We start from the raw sequence: 20345 nt of genomic DNA, 5'->3' as shown, positions 1-20345 counted from the left end.
TGGAATTGTGTACGAAAGTAAATGAGGATGGATAGAGATCGAAGGACTCAAACTTAAAAAGAAGGTATGTCACATATTGTTATGTAATTGTCAATATCTTATCTCAAAATGGATCCAAAACTATTTGGGAATTCACATGGGTATGCAAATTTTTACCATTACATTATACCCAAAATCCATGTCCATCTATTGAAGGTGCAACCTTCAAATCTTCCAACAAAGTATCCATATATTTTCTTTTCACAAAAGTTCTATTACACTCAACAGTGTATGCTTATAGCTTATACAATGTGCCAAATCTGACACCTATAGCCATCACCATAACACCTCGAACCATTTTACATTCTACATTAGAAAATGATACCTCCACACCCATATCTTCTAGTTTACTCATAGATAAAAAAAATTGTTTTAGTATAGGGAAATGCAACACATCACTAATCCTTTCACTCTACCATCAGATAACTTGATTCTAAATTTACCATGACCAACAATATCTAAATGAGAATCATCACTTAAGTACACCTTACCTCCATTAAATTCCCCATATTCAGAAAAGCAATTTGTATTGGAAGTCATATGAAAAGATGCACCCGAGTCAATTAATCATACATCATTACCTACATGAGTGACAAAAGATGTAATGAATGCATCATTATCTTCCTTCTCAAACTCAGAACCATAATCAAACTTCTTCTTTTTCTCCTTTGCAATCCTTACAAGAGTGTCCTGATTTATTGCAATTCTAGTAAATGACTTTGGAATTTCAAGGAGATTTGGATCTCCATATAGACTTGGATTTATCATGCTTCTCATTCTTCCTCCCCTTTTCCTTGGGTCTTCCTCAAATAGTTAGGGCTTCCTTAGAACCAATGTATACTTTCTTTCACATCCCTTCACTAGAAAAGGTATCCACCACCTCTTTAGACTTCAAAACAACATAAGTACTATTGATAGCCATAACAAGATAATCCCACAAATCACATATAGAACAAAGCACAACCTAAAATTTCTCTTCCTCATCCATCTCGACAACTACAGATGCCATTTGAGCCACTAACATATTGAATGCTTCTAGGTGGTCTATAATCCATTCACCCTCTTCCATTCTCAAGGAATATAATTTCTTCCTCAGGAAAATATGATTCAATAAAGATTTGGCTTGATACATCTCACCAAGTTTATTTCATGCTTCTTTGCAAAGATCTCTTCAAAGACATTGATTAGAATAGAGTTCGCCAATCACAATTTGATTAGGCCCTTGGCTCTATGGTCGATAACATCATATGAGAAGCCATAGTAGGATCTATATGTCTTGAGATATTTGCATCAACAATATCCCATAGATTTGATCTATTAGCAGATCCTCTATCTTCAACTTTGACATCTCAAAATTACTACGAGAATCTCCACCTCTATTCTCGCTAACAAAATTTCCATTTGAAAATTCTTGCAACAAGATAAAAATATATCTTTTGCATGAGAAACTACTCATATTTGGATTAGTTCAAAAAACCCCAAACCTCACAATTGAAACCAAAGGTGATCAAGCTCTAATACCACTTGTAAGGAAGTTAAGTAGTGGAACAACTTCCTACATTAATCTTGAGATGAGGGCAATGCAAAACTTTTACAGATCTTTACAATCGTTACAAAAATTTAACAAAAAAAAACATAAATAGCATGCATACCACAATACAATGGTTTACATGGAGAAAACCCTTTTAGGAGATGAATTCCCCACTCCAAAAGCCACCCAATATATTATTAAAAATTTAATAACAAATTACAATATACTTGTAGAGAAATCTTCTCACATGAGTATCACCAATGAAGATCCAAAGGTAACTCAACTATTATAAGACTCTTAAACACAACCTCAATCTCACACACCTAATATAAAGGAGATGAAATACATGAAACTGTCAAATGGTTTTACATACCATGGGATAAAACCACCCAAGAGTAGTGCCCATCTTATCTCCAATACAAGACCTATGATGTATCATTATACACACCAACACGTGTAACTCCCTTTTACAACTCATTTATGTGTCCAACACATTTTTATATTTCCTATTTTAGGAGACCCAACTTTTAGAGGCCATAACTTTTGAAGCGAGTGTTCGATTGATGAACCGTTTGAAGTATCAAAAATCTTGTGATGTTGTGTATCAAAATATAACCTACTGCACTAGTTATAGACACTTTCAGGCCATTTCAAAGCCTCTAATTCTCTCAATATTGATTTCAAAACTTTCATTTGCAACTATCAAAAATTAAAACTTTAATATCTTCAAATCTAGACATGATCTCGCATTGAAAATTTAATGGCATACTCATCTAAACAATTTGAATATTTGGAGAAAATTTTGGACCAATCCATGCTCAAATAAAAAAATTACTAAAAATAGTAACCTTATGTATATGCAAGGTTGAGACACCATTTTTCTAACAAATATGATTCTTGAGGAGGTTTGGTCTCATGTCAAGTACAAGGTGTCATTCTTAAGAGTATTTGGTAATGATGCATGGACATTTATTTTAGATGGTAGGCACAAGTCAATGGAGAAACAAAGTGAGAGGTTCATCTTTATTGGCTATTGTGAGGATGTGAAGGGTTATTAGTTGTTTGATCCTATCACTCGAGAGATACATTTTTGTTGTGATGTTCATTTTGATGAGTATTTCACTCCGAAGGATTCTCTATCACAGGCCTCTTCCTCTCTTCTTCCTAGCTCTTCTTCAAAGTATGTTTTGCTTCTAGAGGATGATGATGATGTTTTTGATGATGATATTGAACTTGTTGTTGACATTACTCTATCTTCTCCTCTACATGTACCTACTCAAACTCTATAGGCTCACACACTTCTTGAGGATGTTGGTTCTCTTGTAGGTGATCCCACAACTACTCTTCACACTCGTTCTTGTTAGAATCTCTGATACCAGAGGGAAACTGAGAGGGAGGGGGGTGAATCAGTTTTCCATGAGTTAAACAATTAATGTAGTTTATAAACCATTTATTGGAGGATAAATTAAACAACATAGTGAAAGATAAAGCATGAAGCCACATAACACACAACACCAATATTTTGACGTGGAAAACCTGATAAAGGGAAAAATCACGGTTGGAAACCCTACCCATAGTCAGATAATACTTCTGCAATAGTATGTGGAATAATTACAATGGGGATTGCACTTGCAATTAGGCCAACTGCTTAGAGTTCATTGCTCATCACAAAAGGGAAGTCTCACTGACTTACATAAACATCGGACTACAATCCGAAGAAAATGAACTGTGAAAATAGCATCTCCTAATGCTTGATACAATTCCGATTATGTATAGATGTTTGCCTTGCAATACCAAAACCTTCACAACCCTTCACTGAGTGATATGACCTTGTCTGCACATAAACCTCTCTCAGATAATGAAAACATAACCATACCGATATCCCATACCATACCATGCCATACCCAAATTACATGAATAATTCACTTATAAATACAGATCATCAACCTTGATAACAAGGTCGACTAAACCCTAAACCCATAAACCATAATTATAAAAATTTCATCACACAATACCTCCAGACCAATATTATGATTTACATTACATAGAATGAACCTAATTCAAATTCCCAAACAATTATATCCACCAAAAATTCCGTTAAGACCAATTCCAACACGTTTCACCAGTCGATAGAAACCCTCAGTGCAAATAACACATAATAACCAACAGGGTCCAAATAGGACCACCAAACCATCATTCAGCCAATATGAAGACACCAAACAATTAGGACATGATCAAGAACACCTTCAGCACATTAGGACCATTTCTATAAGCCAGACCAAAATCACTTAACCAAATCATCAAATATCACCAACCGGTACCAAGAAATATCAACCGGTAATCCAGAACATAAGCGATAGCTTCCGGAGTACCAAATCATGAACCAACTGAATGTGACAAGCATATAACCATCTTGAATAATCACCCAAAACCAAAACAACCAATCTGATAATACTAAATAGACAATAAAGAACCATCAATTTCCCGTGTTTCAATAATAAACGCTATTACCGGCTAGAGTTAATCCTCACTGTCAATCTGCAACCACTACACTGTTTTGCCAGGGTGTGGGAAGAGAGGAAAGAACAATATGAAAAACTAAGTTGCAAAAGAGCTTGAAGGCTACAATGAAAAGAATTTTTTATTAGCTCTTGAATAATTTTGGATATTACAATGTTAGTTATAAAGTGAGATTCTAACCCCTTAGAATTTCTTGAATAAGGCTATTCAAACTCAAGAACAAAAGTTGTGAAGAAAAGCAATCTCTGATAACCAAGTCCAACCGGAACAGGTCCAACCGGGATAGCAGTAACCAACCGGGACAGAACCATATCCAACCGAAGCACAATGCTGACATCAATGATAACACATAAATAATTTCAGCATATTTCCAACTGTTCTTAGACTACAAGTATTATTCTTTTGAGTCATGCAATTTTTATTGATCCTTAGAAATTTTTAGATGCCAAGTGTTCTAGATTGGGATAACGCTATGGTTGACAAGTATTGTTCTTTTCAATGAAGAATCATACTTGGGATTTGGTTCCTCTTTTTAGGGGAAGAAAGTTGGTTCAATGCAAGTGGGTGTATCATACCAAGGTTGTAGTTGATGGTTCTATTGATAAGTATACTTGGATCATCTAGTGGCTAAGGGCCTTTATTAGATTGAGGGTATTAACTATTTCAAGACTTTTACTCCTATAGCCAAGATGGATTCCTTTCATCTTGTATTTTTTATTGTGGCATCTCAAGGTTGGTTAATATATCAAATGGATCTGTGATGTAGAGGTAAGGGTATAGACAATGAACATCAACATTCAAGGACCATAGTTACACAATCCACCCGTTAGTTGCTCTTGGATGTACTACTTGGGATTCTAGACTTGAACATTCATTGGGGTTTGAACTAACATCATAAGACAATGTGTACATACTAATTTGGGGCTTGTGACATCATAATAAATATAAATTTATGGTTTCCAAGATCTCCACACACACTTTCATTGACACATACGGTCCTTTGCAATTAGGAGTCTGGGTAAAAGCACAAACCTGTGTCACACTTTTATAAAGGAACTAGCGAACACAACTAAAACTTTTTAACTTTGATCGCATAAAAGTAATATTTCTAAATTGAATTTTGAAATGATGGAAATTGATCAAATGTAGAAATATTCATGAAATTTAGGTCTATTATTTTTTAATTTTTTATGAAAAAAAATTGATAGTTTTTTATAAATTCAAAGACAAATTTTTCATTGTTGAAAAATGCTGAAAATTGGCAGTTCTAATATTTTTTAATATTTATTTTTAATTTCTAATCAACCTCTTTTTTAACTTCAAAAAGATACTTGCAATGTTTAATTAATAAAAAATATTAAAATTAATAAAAATAGTAATAAAATATATGTCTAGATTCGTGACTTCAAGCTCTACAAAAGGGTTATTTTTCGATTTTTGTAAAAAAATATTTTGCTTGAAGAAAAATTGAGTAGAAGTGAAAAGTTTCAGAATTACAGAGTTTTTCACCTTTTTTGTGGGTCAGTGCAACAAGATGAGTCCACTTTTTGGCCAAAAAGTGGAAGTGTTTTCCCTGTTTTTCAGATTTTGTCTCACTTGAGCTTAAATTTTGAAACACTTAGAGATTGAATCTTGGAAAAAGTCAGTAATATAAAAGATAGCTCTCTCAGTGTACTTTTCAAATATATAATATATTTTAATACCCACATAATAAAAAATAACTTTTTGAATGGATTTCTAAAAACTATGTTTTAAAAATGCCTGTTTCAGGACCATACCATGCATGTGTACGACCCACACTTTTTGACACAATTAAAATTATTTTCTCAAACCGTTTTGGGAAATGGTTTGTAACACACTGAAGATTGATGAGCATATTTTTCTGTATTTTTTTTTCAAATATTTATTTTTTAATTAATTTTTTAATGGCCGTAATTATCTTTTTAAAAATTTGACATGTACGACCCACATAATTTGATGTAAACTTAGCATTTTTTGAATTTTTTTTTTTTTAAATTGAAAAGAATTTTGTGTAGATTGATGACATATAATTTTTTTTTCAAAATTCATTAAAATAAAAAAGTTATCAAATTAAGAAAATTAGTTAATATTTCAAATTTATGAACCCGATTTAGTATAAATTAAATGAAAAATAGTTAAAATAATCAATTTTTAAATTAATTTACATATTTAGAATCTAGATAGTATAATCTGAAATGGGTTTCAATTTCGTATAAAAATTCTTTGATTAGAGGCACGTAAACTATTTCATTTCATCATATTTGTGCTTTCATTCATGGAGCTTTGAATTTGCAGGTTCATGTCTCAGGTGTGGCCATCCCAAGCCTATCCCGGACCTAATCCCGAGGCAAGAGGCGGGTTGTGAATTCAAATTTTGCATAACGGGCCCTCGTTTTATAAACGGGGGCCCGTTTCATTTTTTGCCCGTTGGATTTAACAACGGGCCCCCGGGCCCTCGTTATTAAAACGGGGGCCCGTTGCCCCCATTTCTAAATAACCATTACTATTAAAAAAAAGATAGATTGCATCGATTTACCACACTATCATTGAAATCCGTACTGACAAAGATTTTTTACATCATTTGGCAGTACTTTTTAATATTTTTTACACGATTTTTTGAAGAACTCAGTAAAAAGATATTATTTTTTGAAGACGAGTTTGTAAAAATGGGTTCTAAGCAACGTCAAAAGAAAAAAAAGAGGACAATGACAGTGGACGAAATTCAAGCACAAAGAGAGGAGGCAAAATGCCAAAGAGATCGAAGATCACAACAACGACAATTGAATAACACTTCTGAAGCATCTAGTTCAGTGCCCGTTGTAGACGAGACCATTGAAGACATCATGATGGATGCAAGAAATGTAGAACCACACACGGGTATGACTGTTGATGCAAATGTTGATGTGGATGTGAATCCTGGTATGTTTTTAAATCCCGATGACTATGATGCCAATCAAATTGCTGATTTAAATGAAGCTGGATATAAATTTCATACACCAATATGAAAAGAAATAAAAATTGAAAATATTACACCACCCTCTCTAAAAGAAAATGAATGTAATTTGTTTACTATTGATAGCAATGTGCTAGATAATCTTAATGGGTTAGTTTCTTGGAGACAAATCAAAACACATGCAAACAGATTATATAAACAATTTTTCTATAATAAAAAGTTAGGATTCCAATGTCAATTAATGCTACAATTAATAAAAATGTTAAAAATGCGTAAAGTCATGAAAAAAATAGGTATTTATGCAAAACCAAAAAGAAAAGATGAATCATATAAGCAAGTTGTATCTACTGTTGCCAGTACCATCGATTCTATAGGAAAAACAAGTCGATCTAAAGATAAGAATGCAACACGTAGAGTTATAACGACTGCTATAGTTGACAAAATGATTGTTAGTAAAAGAATGTTAAGTGATATAAGTGACTATTTGAACTTACATCATAGAACCTTGTCAAGAGCGGCCAAAAGAAGAGACACAATTGAAATTGATCCACTAAACCATTGTTGGAGTTTTAGTGGTAGACTTCAAAGGTCGGACATGAAATTAAATGATGAAACTAAACAATTAATTGCAAAATTTTGGCATGATAACACTAGAGTTTCATCAAATGCTAGAGATGTTTTAAAGTTAAGGGTGGGATCAAAAATTCGTGATCCTCATCCAAAACATCTTCTTGACATGACTCAAACTGAATTCTTCAAAAAATTTAGTGATGAATTTGTGTTAATGAATTTACGAATTAGTCAAAGATCATTTGAAAAATGCAAACCCTGGTATGTTAAAATCAATAAACAAAGAATATCTTGTTGTTGTAAAACTCATGTCCAGTTTCGTTACTATTATGATGTTTTGCGATATATTCGTTGTATGTTGCATGGTAATGATCTTCTGCAGGATTGTGGTGTTTATGTTCCACCTAAAACTATAAAAGATTTTATTGGAAGTTTATTTTGTAAACCACCTAATGAACAATTATTTCTTTCCAGTTCATGCATTTATGGTCTTTGCAATTTATGTGGGAACTATTCTTCGATAGGTGAATGTTTGCATGAACATGTTTCATCTGAGTTTGGACAAAAAATGGTTGATGTTAGGAGATTTAAAAATATAGAATACCCTCTAAAGGATGGAAAGATGGGGAAACGTTTAGAATTGATTACAGAACAAAATAGTGTGAATGCATTTATTAGTGAGTTTAAAACTCACATTGTTCCAAAATATGTGAAACATTCCCAACATGCCCGATGGCTTGATGGATAGTTTCGCATATGCAAGAACACATTTCCAGTTGGAACAATAGTATTAGTTGTGGATTTTGCAGAAAATTATACTCTAAAACCACAAGAGGAAACTCAATCACAATACTACAACTCAGTGCAAGTGGCCATATTTGTGCACATTATATATAGACATGACCATGACAGTATAGAAGATAACAAAATTTTTTTGAGGGAGTATCATTTCTATGTTAGCGATAATCGATTACACTCTTCAGAGTTTGTCCAACATTGCTTCGAGGTATTTTATGATAATCTTAAGGAAAGAGAAATTGACATGAAACAACATATGATATGGTTAGATAACTGCACTGGACAATTCAAAAATGCAAGAATGTTTTATTGGCTATGCAAAGTTCACAAGATAACCAATGTCCAACATTTATGGAGTTTTTTTGAAGCGGGACATTGTAAGGGGGAACACGATGGAGCCGGTGCTTGTATAAAAAGAGCTCTTGCTAGAGAACAATTGAAATTCGAGGATGCAGTGAAATTCAGAGATGCTCGTGCAGTTGTAGATTGGTGCAATTCAAAGTTGTCAAAAGGATCAACTGAAAACTCTACAATTCAACGTTTCTTTTGGTTGATAGAGGAAGATAGTATTCCTATTCAACATGATTGTAATACCATCATTGGATCAGCTAAATGGCATTCGTTTAAGAGTTCTAATTCAAACACATGGACTATATTCACAAGGCAACTTGCTTGCTTTTGTCAATTTTGTGTTTCCAGAGATTGGGAATTTTGTGAGAATAAAGAATGGGTTGAAGAATGGCAACAAAGATCATTGACACCCATAGATGCAAATGATCCGCATGAAAGAACTGATGAAGATATGGATCAAATGTTTGCATCAAATGACTATGATCACATTTCAGATCTTATACAACAAGGTAAAATTATTTTTGAAATTTGTTTTGATTTATTAAATAGTACATAAATTTATGAAATCTTATAGTGTATATTTTTGTTTTTATTTCTCATTAAATATTAAAATAAAATTGTTTTGTGCACAGGACATGTCTATGCTATTGTTGCACCAGAGGACAATGAAGAGGGGACAGAGTATTGGTTGGCTCGATGTGTAGAGCCAAAACATAAGCTAACTACTCCTCGAGTAGATGATGATGGTTATGACTATCCAACAGGATCTATGGTTGTTGTTGGCACTTGGCTACGCAAATATCTAACAAGAAAGAATGGATTGCCCGCATTTGAAGATTGTGAATTAGAGAAGAAGATTATACATTACTCGCATTTGGTAGTGGCAACTAGTATAAAATTGGATAGATATCGTGGCAGGCCTGCTAATAAACAATTATGGACTCTCTCTATGGAAGAGCACGAGACAATTATAGATGCTTTGCAAAAGAGAGAGGATGTAGATGGTATAACGGAATGAATCTAGTAAAAATTTGTTTCAGGTCTACAACAAGTAGAAGGCATCAATGAAAACAAAGTTATTTAAATAGACTGTTTATTTTATTTTAGATATGTCTTCTTGATTACATTTTGTGTACAATATACATAAATGAGAGACTATTGGTCAAATTTATGAATGAGATAATTATGTTTTAATCAAGTTCTATTCATTATATTTGTTAAATGATACTTTTTAATTTAGAATATGTTATAATTATAAGATATGTTTCGATACTTAGTTCATGATGTATGCACATTTAGTTTATCTAATCACAAGAACTATTTAAATGAAATTCCAAAAATAAAATTACAAGTCCACATAATGCCTATAAAGTTGTTTAAGCACAACTTCCATAAATAAAATTTCAAGTCCACATAATATATAAAGTATGCACAAAATTTCAAGTCCACATAATTTCAAGTCAATATATATGATCTAATGTGCACATAATTTCAAGTCCACATAATATCTAATGGGCACAATACACATAAAGTATGCACATAATATATATGATCTAATCCTATTATGAAACTATCCATATATATAAAGTATGTGTGTGCACATGTAAACAAATATGTAAAGCCCGTAAAATAGTACATATCAAAGCCAAATAAATAGTAAAATTTCAAGTCCACATAATCCATATAATATCTAATCCATATATATGTCTAGATGGTAACATGATGTTCACTCCACATAATATCTAATGTGCACAAAATATATAAAGTATGCACAAAATATATATGATCTAATCCTATTATGCAACTATCCATATATATAAAGTATGTGCATGTGTAAACAAATGTGTAAAGTCCATAAAAAAGTACATATCAAAGCCAAATAAACAGTAAAATCTAAGTGCTATCATCAATAATATCTCGTGGTCTCTTGTCCCCGGGACGTGGTCCAGATCCACCTGTCTCAATGCTGTACAATAAAAAAATAATATTAAAATATTACTTGAAATTAACTATAAAAAGAATCATTTATCAAATATAGTAGAATTCGTAAATTAAGTTACAAACTTACCATATGCTCATCAGATCCTCTAGCAGTATCCCTCTTGTCCCCGAGACGTGGTCCAGATCCACCTGTTTCATGCTATACAATAAAAAAATAATATTAAAATATTACTTGAAATTAACTATTAAAAGAATCATTTATCAAATATAGTAGAATTCGTAAATTAAGTTACAAACTTACCATATGCTCATCAGATCCTCTAGCAGTATCTCTCTTGTCCCCGGGACGTGGTCCAGATCCACCTGTCTCATGCTGTACAATAAAAAAATAATATTAAAATATTACTTGAAATTAACTATTAAAAGAATCATTTATCAAATATAGTAGAATTCATAAATTAAGTTACAAACTTACCATATGCTCATCAGATCCTCTAGCAGTATCTTGTGTAGTATCAACACCAAATGTAGTGCTAGCTAACTCCTGTACAAGGTCAAATTCAAAGTGTCCAATTAAATCTTAAATTAAGAGTCAAAATAAGATCAAATTAAGTATTACATATTAATACCTCAAAGGATGTCGATGTGCATTCAAATTGGCTCTGATCAAAATTATGAGGATAACCTATCCTAATGGTAGTGTCCACCTGCATACATGCATTTAATGAAATCATATTTAGTGAACATATATATGTGTACTAAATAATTTCAAGCTAAGTTACAATATTGTAAGAGTTCATATTTAATTTAAGAATTATAAGATACATACCATAGATGGTGTCACAATAGTCAGACCCTCTTCTCGATGTGATGTAGAGGGTCCCTCATGACTTGAATCCTGGAGAAAGAAGCATTCAATGTATCAACATGAAAATTTATATAGTATACGATGATAACATATTAACTTAAAAAGATCTAGTACAATGTCTAGATAGAAATTTATACTATACCCCATAAGGTGTGCCAAGTTGTGTTCTAGTAGATGCAATATTGACTCTAATATTAGGTGTAGTCCTTATCTACATAAACAAAATTTATTTAATGAAGTATTAGATTGTATAAAAAAAGAGATGCACTTAGTTTATACCTATATTTAATGAAGTATAAAAAGATTGACATGTGTACATGTATATATATATATATATCTATACCTGGTCAAGATGAACATCTGAGCAAAGAAAATCCATATAAGATGTCATCATACTATCATCTGCTGCATCATGCTCATCTGGAACTGAAGTAGATCCTGTAGCAGTAGTAGGACCTACACACGTCTCATGACAACTCGAACGCATATGTGGCATCCATCGAGGAGCAGATGCCATGTGAGCAGCTTGCTCACTCAGGTTACCTGTGAGGGAAGTCAAAGCATCTAATGTCGATATGAATAATGTATTTTGGACATCTGCAGGAATCGATGGAGCAACAAGTGGAACTATGGGTGGATCTAGTAGGGGATTATTACTCCGTGCCCCTAATCTATGCTGTGGCATTCCACGACCAACACCCTGGAATGACTTAATATCAAAATAATTTGGTTTTTGGTTCATTACAAACTCACAGTATAATTTCTTCAAAAAATAAAAAGGGACCTCATAATTACGATATGGTGGATAATCAAAAACCATCCACCATCTATCACAAAAGTATCTAGCCATTTCTGGATGCACACACCACCTAATTGAAATTCTTTTCTAGTTAGGTTGCATTGGTTCTCTTGTTTTTGGGTTGGTAAAATATGGACATAAATGAGCTTTGGTTATTTTCAAATCAGTGATTTGCCTATAAGTTAAACCATCGGCATAAAAATCACGCAACTCTTGTCATCGTCTATGAAATTGATCTAATTGAGAATCAACAGATCTAACTAACTCGACAACAGTTTGCATTGATTTTGCAAAGTCTACAAGATGGGGTGGCATGACTTGCTCATTTTGGATAGCAGCAATGTTTTGTTCAATCACTTGTAGGTTTTCATTAATTCGTTCTCTTAAACGAATTTCATCCAATCTAGGGGGTGGTGGTGGTGGTGGTGGAGGTGGAGGAGGAGGAGGAGGGGGTTGTGGTGGGGGATTTTCACCTAATAGTTCATCTATGTCAAAGACATCCATGATAACAAAGAACTCCTGCATATATAAAGATATACATGAATTATATACAACTCTATGTCAAAGAAGAATCTATTTTACTAAATTAAAAAAAAAACATTTATAAATAGTAACATTTCTATGTTGTTGAATGAGATACACATGAAATATATAATATAATATTGAACTTAAAAAAATATACATGTACATACTATTGAATCTTGAAATATAAAATTTGCGCACAAAACTTAATAAAAACTTTCAATGAAACATCATAAATCTATTATATATTCAATTTAATAAATTCATTTCTTGTAAAATGCATCAACTATTAAAATCAATATAAAATATTTCATACATACGATCAATAAAGAAGTGAGAAATAAGATGATCCTCCTTCTAGTGTAAGAATATATAGCATGGAAACAATATCACTAAGACAACATAATATTTTGTTAACTTTAACTTAAAGTTATTTTGAAAAATGCACGTGTGTGTTTGGATGCTCCATATTTCTAGTGTTTTAGTGTACATGATAATTTATTAGAATTCAATTACATAGTTTTGAGATAATTGCCATCAATTCATATTACATTGATTAGTCTTCAGACAATCTTAAAAAAAAACTAATCTCCCATGACTATAAATGACATACTTAAAACATATTATATTCTAAGTGGTTGTCATGTAAAGACAAAACATCAAAACTTTTGAAGAGTTAAGCATATTTCACCATTAAATTTCTCCCATAATCAAATCTACACAAGATTATAATTTACAAAACCTTCAAAAAATATTATTTTCTATAAATCATTTATTATAAAACTCTGCAATCATTTGTTTTCATATATAATCTTTCTATAAAATTTAAGATATCAATTCATACACAAATTCTCTTACAAAGTTGAATAAGAAATGAAACTCTTACATAAAAATCAACACAACATGCCAACAATTAAAAACAAAATTAACCTTGCAATATTTACTTTTAAAATAATCAATTTCAACAATATTTTACACATGCATTTATAATTATCAACTAGAATATTATTTTGACTAATATTCCAAATAAAATTCCTAACATACTATATGATCCTCATTCCTAAATTCCACTATCATACTTGCAAGCACTTAATTATTAAGTCAATGAACAAACTACAACTCAATGAAGCTAAAAAAGTGATGCAAGCCTATTTTTAAATATCCCAATTCCTTTCGCTGACCTAATACTTTTAGTGGCAACCATTTTAAAATTTCGTATTAATCAAAGAGAATATTTTAGGGAAAAAATGCAGTGTTGGCACTTTATGAAAATAAAGGTTTTTAAGACTCTAGAGACTTGTTCATCACAATATTTTATTGTTTAATATGCAAAATTTTGAAAGATTTTGATATGTACAGACAAATTAAATTTTTCATATAATTAGAGGTGAAATCAATTTTGAATTCTACCTCAATGATTGAGGGGATCTTACAATTTTGACTTTAAATATAGCTTCATTTATACTCTTTCATAAATAAACTAAAATAGAAGCTATAAAGAATTGCTAAATTCTAGCAATATATGTGTATGCAAGCAAGCATAAAAAATCAATAAAGGACTTAAACTATGAATTTCAAACCATTATGCTATGCATAAGTACCACCTTTAGATCAAGTTAAAGGATAATGTATAAAAGATGAAAGACAATAGTATCTCAAAAAGAAAACTCTTGTTGTAGCTAAAGGTTGATGGCTTCAAGATGGATTTGTGACCAAGATAGGATGTAAGGTGCTTAAATTGGCAACATAACATTGCATTACAAGAGTTCTTGAAAATAGCTCATATAATGATTTATTTATAGTCATGAAGGATAGAGGATTAAAGACTAAGATTGTTTTGAGAGATCAATGGAGTAGATTGATTGAAAGGATTGTGTGCACTAGAAGCTTCCAAGTGGCAACTTATGTTTGGTGCACATGAGGAGTTCATGATCCAAGAAATTTTTGAGGAAAAGGTCTTCTTAGGGGCATATACACCAAGATGTTGTAAAAAAAGGTAGCCAAATGACCAAAAAAAGATAAACACAAGTGCGTTATTGGGAAATTCATTTAATGCATTTGAGGTCTTTTTGTAGTGATTTTTTCTTACACTATCCTAGGCTTGTTTACACTATCGTAGGTTCATTAGGACTATCCTAGGATCATTAGGATTGTCCCAAGTTCATTATGGCTTTCTTAGGCTCATTAGGACTTTCTTAGGTTCATTAAGACTGCCCTACATTCATTAGGATCATTTGAGGCTCATTGGGACTATCATATGTTCATTGTGATTGTCCTAGGTTCATTAATTTAATTCGTGTGTTCATTAGGACTATCTCACATTCTCAAATAGCTTCAACTAATATCTTAAATTAACTATTTTTAAAAAAAATAGCTCCTTAACAATTTAATATTATATACAATCGAATATGATTTCAACTTCAAACCTTGTGCACCTTTTAAAACCAAAAGATGTTGTTAAAACCATTCTTCTAATATTAGTTTAATCATAACATAATCTAATAAATCTTCCTCAAAATATCTACCAACTTCAAATCATATATCAAATCTTTTATAATATAAATTACATTCTAGATATACCAATATACTTCTAAAGATATTCAAAATACTTCTTGGGAATTATATTTTTCAAATCTTTCGGATGTATATATAATTAGCACCCCATTTAGAAAACTCATTATCAATCAACATTATAAATCAAGAATATTTTTTATTTTGTATTAATGAATTATATATTTGGCATATTAGCTTCCTTTATGAACCTATGTAAACCAAACTCCAATTTTAGTAACTTATCTAGCTTTGCTCTAAAATTGTGTCCATAATTGATCCTTTTATACCATCACATGACATAATAGGACCATAATAGGACCTTTATGCCATGACATGGCATAAACCTAAGCCTAAACTTTCATATCTAAAATTTGAAGAGTAATGTTAATTACTTTTAAGGTTATACTGATTTAGTGGTAACTTTTGTATTGCCTAATGAGGATTAAGAACAATTTAGGTACATATGTTCGGTTTTATTTCAATTTCATTTTTGAATGTTTTTGTTTTTGTTTCCATTTCATTTTCGATTTTTTGTTTGTGTCGATTTCATTTTGTTAATTATCTAGGTTTGGTTTTGGTTTCTAAATTTGTTGATTACGGTTTAGGGTTAACTGTTCAAAAATATTTTAGATCAAAATCAAGAATTTACAAATATAAAAAATAATTTATTTATATGCTACTATAAAAAAAAACTAAAATAATAAAAAAAACTAAATAATACACAAAAAAATAAGAAAAATATACAAGAAAATTATGAAATGTGAAAATAGATGACTGAATGTGTACCTGGGATAGTGGTGGAGGCTTGAAGTGGAAACCACAGCACAGGGGCCCGTTTTTGATCTCTTCTTGTCAACTCACTGTCACGGTGAAAATGAAAAATTGTCCAAAAAAATGGTAAAAATAGAATTTCAAAATGGGGGCCCGTTTTGTGACAAAATGGGGGCCCATTTTATTTAGCTTCGGCACCCCGTGACCTTTCGGCTCGGGAGGCCGAACCATTAACGGGCCCCCGTTTTGCGGAGCGCATTTTCCAACGCGCAGACTTCCGCGAATTTGTGACTCTTTAGCTTGCACATACCCTTGTACCACATCACATGACACATAGGCTATTCCGACCGGACTGATCGGACAAACCTTAGTTCTAACAATGAAAAAAAAAAAGAATTTTTTTTGAATGAAAGCATTTGAACTAAGGGAGTCCGGTTGAGCTCAGTCCGGTCAGACTTCCAGCACCATTTTGGCGCCACACAGGTGCCACACGGCCCGAGGGTAGTCCGATCGGACTGAGTCTAGTCATACTCAGTTCGACCTGACTACCTTCAATTGGCCCAAAGTGTGACACAACTCCATGCTTTTGCTAGACTGTCCTCATTGATGGCCAAAAGGCCAAATTAATGTATGTATGCTTCAAACCCATTACTTTGGACTTGGAGGATCCTACACAAGGTCTATGAACATTCCCTTGGTCTTACAACAACAAGAGACTTCCTCTAGAACTCTGTTTGCAGCATACATATCATCAGTAAAACATTACTATGACGAGCAATCTATTAGGACAATCAACAAAATGCTTCTTCACTCTCCACCCTTTGACACTTTCAATAGGACATTTGATTTGGCAAGGTCCCCACACATCACCTCAACACCAAACACTAGGCAATTCAACCTTTTGCCTTCTACAATGCAATTTTTAAAAATTGACTAGTTTTCTTAGTCTGATACATAGGGATATTAGACCCTTCATGGCATCATCACATGTGAAAACTTCTGCATATGTCCCTGCAAACTTAGGATACTAAAATACATGTAATAATAAGCATATGTGTTTTTATTGCTCCAACTTCAAAATGAAAATCACCAACCCTTTGGTCATACAATGTAGGCCTATTTATGCCTATACAATCAGTTTCGACCATTTAAACTGACCCAACTACCATCTAACAACTTTTAAAAAAGTTAACAATAAAATGCAAAAGGTTGTCAAGACAACTTTGACAATATTTGATAGCTTTTACACCTTTGAACTAATGGATCCCAAAATTTCACAAATGGGTCCAAATGAAAAATAATGGCCCAAAATGACCTTATTAACATGAAACGACACAAAATGAAACAAAAACCCAACTTTGACCATTGTGAGCATAAGAGTGCTCTTGCACCAATGTGAACAATGCTTTCTTGCATGGTGATCTTTAAGAGGAGATCTAAATATGGAGCAACCAAAAAGCTTTGTGCGAGACCCTTCACCTATTTGTAGGCTACAATGTTCATTGTATAATCTCAAACAAGCTCCTAGAGCTTGGTATGAGAAGATGAATATGATTTTTTTCTTGCTTTTAGATTCACTAGATATCACTTTGATCCTATAGTTTACATTTAGAGGCATGGGGGGATCTTATCATTTTTTTTCTGTGTGTGGATAACTTGCTTCTCATATGGATTTCTCCTACCATGATTGAGGATACTCAATGAGCCTTGATGGAGCATTTTGATATGAATATTCTTGGTTTGTTGCATTATTTTCTTGGTCTATAGATTCATTAGTCTTCTATCAATATTTGTATTTTCCATAAAAAGTATGCTCTTGATTTGGTTTAGAGAATTTGGATGGCTGATTGCAAGCCAATCCCTACTCCTTTTCAGTCAAGCATTGTGTTGTCTACTAGTTACACTACTCCATCAACTGATGCTACCTTGTATCAACAATTTGTTGGTTTCCTTTTGTACTTGACACATAGTCGTCCTAATATTTCCTTTGTATTTGGTCATGTCTCTCACTTCTCTCAAGGATCTCATGAGAATCATTGGAAGGCAACCAATAAGATCTTGTAGTACATTTAGAACACTACATAGTTTGGCATTCACTACACATCATGAGCTACTGAAATTATGGGCTTCACTGACTCAGATTGGCTTGGTGATGTTCATGATCAAAAGTCAACTTCTAGCTTTGTCTTTTGTCTTGATTTTGGTCTAGTTGATTGGTCTTGTAAGAAGAAAATTGCTATTGAATTATCATCGATTAAGGATGAGTATAAGGAGTACAATTTTGGCTAGTCAGAATGTTCTTTGGCTTCAATAGTTGATGGTTGAGTTTGGCTAACCTATTGATCATCTCATTACTCTTTGGTGTGAAAATTAAAGTTCCATTCATATTTATTGCAACCCAATGGAGCATTAGCACAAGTTAAGCATATTGAGATCCACATGCACTTCATTTGGTAGCTCATACAAGATGGTGTTCTTGCTTTGGAGTGTTTGCCTATACATCAATAGGTTGCAAACATCTTCACTAAACCTCTAGCAATCTCCTCACTATCATCAGTTGTGATCGATGTTAGGGGTGAAGGAATTTGTCCTTGAGGAATCTTGAGGAGTCCTCCTTCCTTTTACCTTTTTTTTCTTTTCAACATTTTTTGTTTTCTCTCTTTTGGAGAGGAGTTTTCTCCTAGAGGGTTTTTCTCCTTTCCCCCAGTTGTGAGTGATTGCATAATTTCATTGCATTGTAGTTGCACATGGGTAAGGTAGTAAGACATTGTTGCTAGGACACACAAAGAATCTAATATTGAATTTTTATTCACTAATTGCATCTCTTGCATATTTATCTCTAGGTTGCTCTTAAGAAGGGGGGCAGTGTTGGTGAATGCGTTTATTCCATGCATGTTTACTTAAGTTGACTTAGGTAAAAACTTTTAATTTTTTTGTTTGTCAGTCACTATGTCCGTGTTCATCCCTACTTTGTATACAAGGTTCTTTGTACGTTTGTATATCTCAATCACATGAATGTAATTAGTTCATTAACTGGTGAAATAGCCTCTTGTGTTGCTTCTCATTTTTCTTGTGGAGGTTTGTTTTGGTTTGCAAGTCAGGCTCTTGGGTGTGTCAACAATACTTACCATTATTTTTTTTGGCCCATTAAAAAATATTAGTTATTAAATTTTAGGGTAGGGTAATATTTATAACCCATAAGTCTAGGTAACTTATAAGTACGTGGAATAATAGAAATTGAACATTACAAACACAACATAAAAATGACCTCAAAAGCAATACCACAACTTTATAAATTTTAGCAACTTTATAGTTACAAAAACAATTGTAAGCTTTACAATAATGATCTCAAGGCATCAAGGAGATCATTGCACTCAAAACAAGGCAATCACAACCATGACTTTACTAGAAAGTAACATCTCATAATACCATTAAAAGGAAGCCATGAGAAGGCAACAAAGCTCATCAAATGCTCTAGGTTTAAACATGATTTTATTAATCAATATAAATCAGAACTTTAGAAACTCGCAATATAATCTAAGTTGTGAAATTTGTGAATATGAAATACTAGTACTTGGAACATGGTTACTACCAATTCATTGTCTCCATCATCTTACAAACATCATACTAATTCTCTATCCATGTTCAATTGTAACATGTATCCATTGATTACATCAACAACACCTACAATATATTTCAATACATCTTTCATTATGATGATGGATCAAAGAGTATGATCTGAAATATTGATGCAAAAACTCTCACACAATCAAATCCAAAAGCAACAAACATCAACATAATCAATTGTGAAAATCTAATATCATTAATTCATAATATAATCAAAATTTATCCAAATATAATCAACTAAACATGAAATCAACATATATATCATTTAACATCCAAATAAATAATACTAAAAATATAACATATGGATATCAGACATCCATTTAGGATCATCAATTTTTAGCATCTTTCTTCCTGATTAAGAGCATTTCATATCCAGTTACTACTCCTGGTCCAAGATCATTGTCTAATGTGTAACATGGTTTAGGTCTAGAAGTTTTCAGAAAAAAAACAAAACAAAACCTTCAAATTAACAATAATGGCA

Source organism: Cryptomeria japonica, chromosome 6 (genome assembly GCF_030272615.1).
Source record: "Cryptomeria japonica chromosome 6, Sugi_1.0, whole genome shotgun sequence".
In the NCBI taxonomy this organism is placed as follows: domain Eukaryota; kingdom Viridiplantae; phylum Streptophyta; class Pinopsida; order Cupressales; family Cupressaceae; genus Cryptomeria; species Cryptomeria japonica.
The sequence above is the reverse complement of the archived record's forward strand: the minus strand, read 5'-3'. Positions refer to the sequence as shown.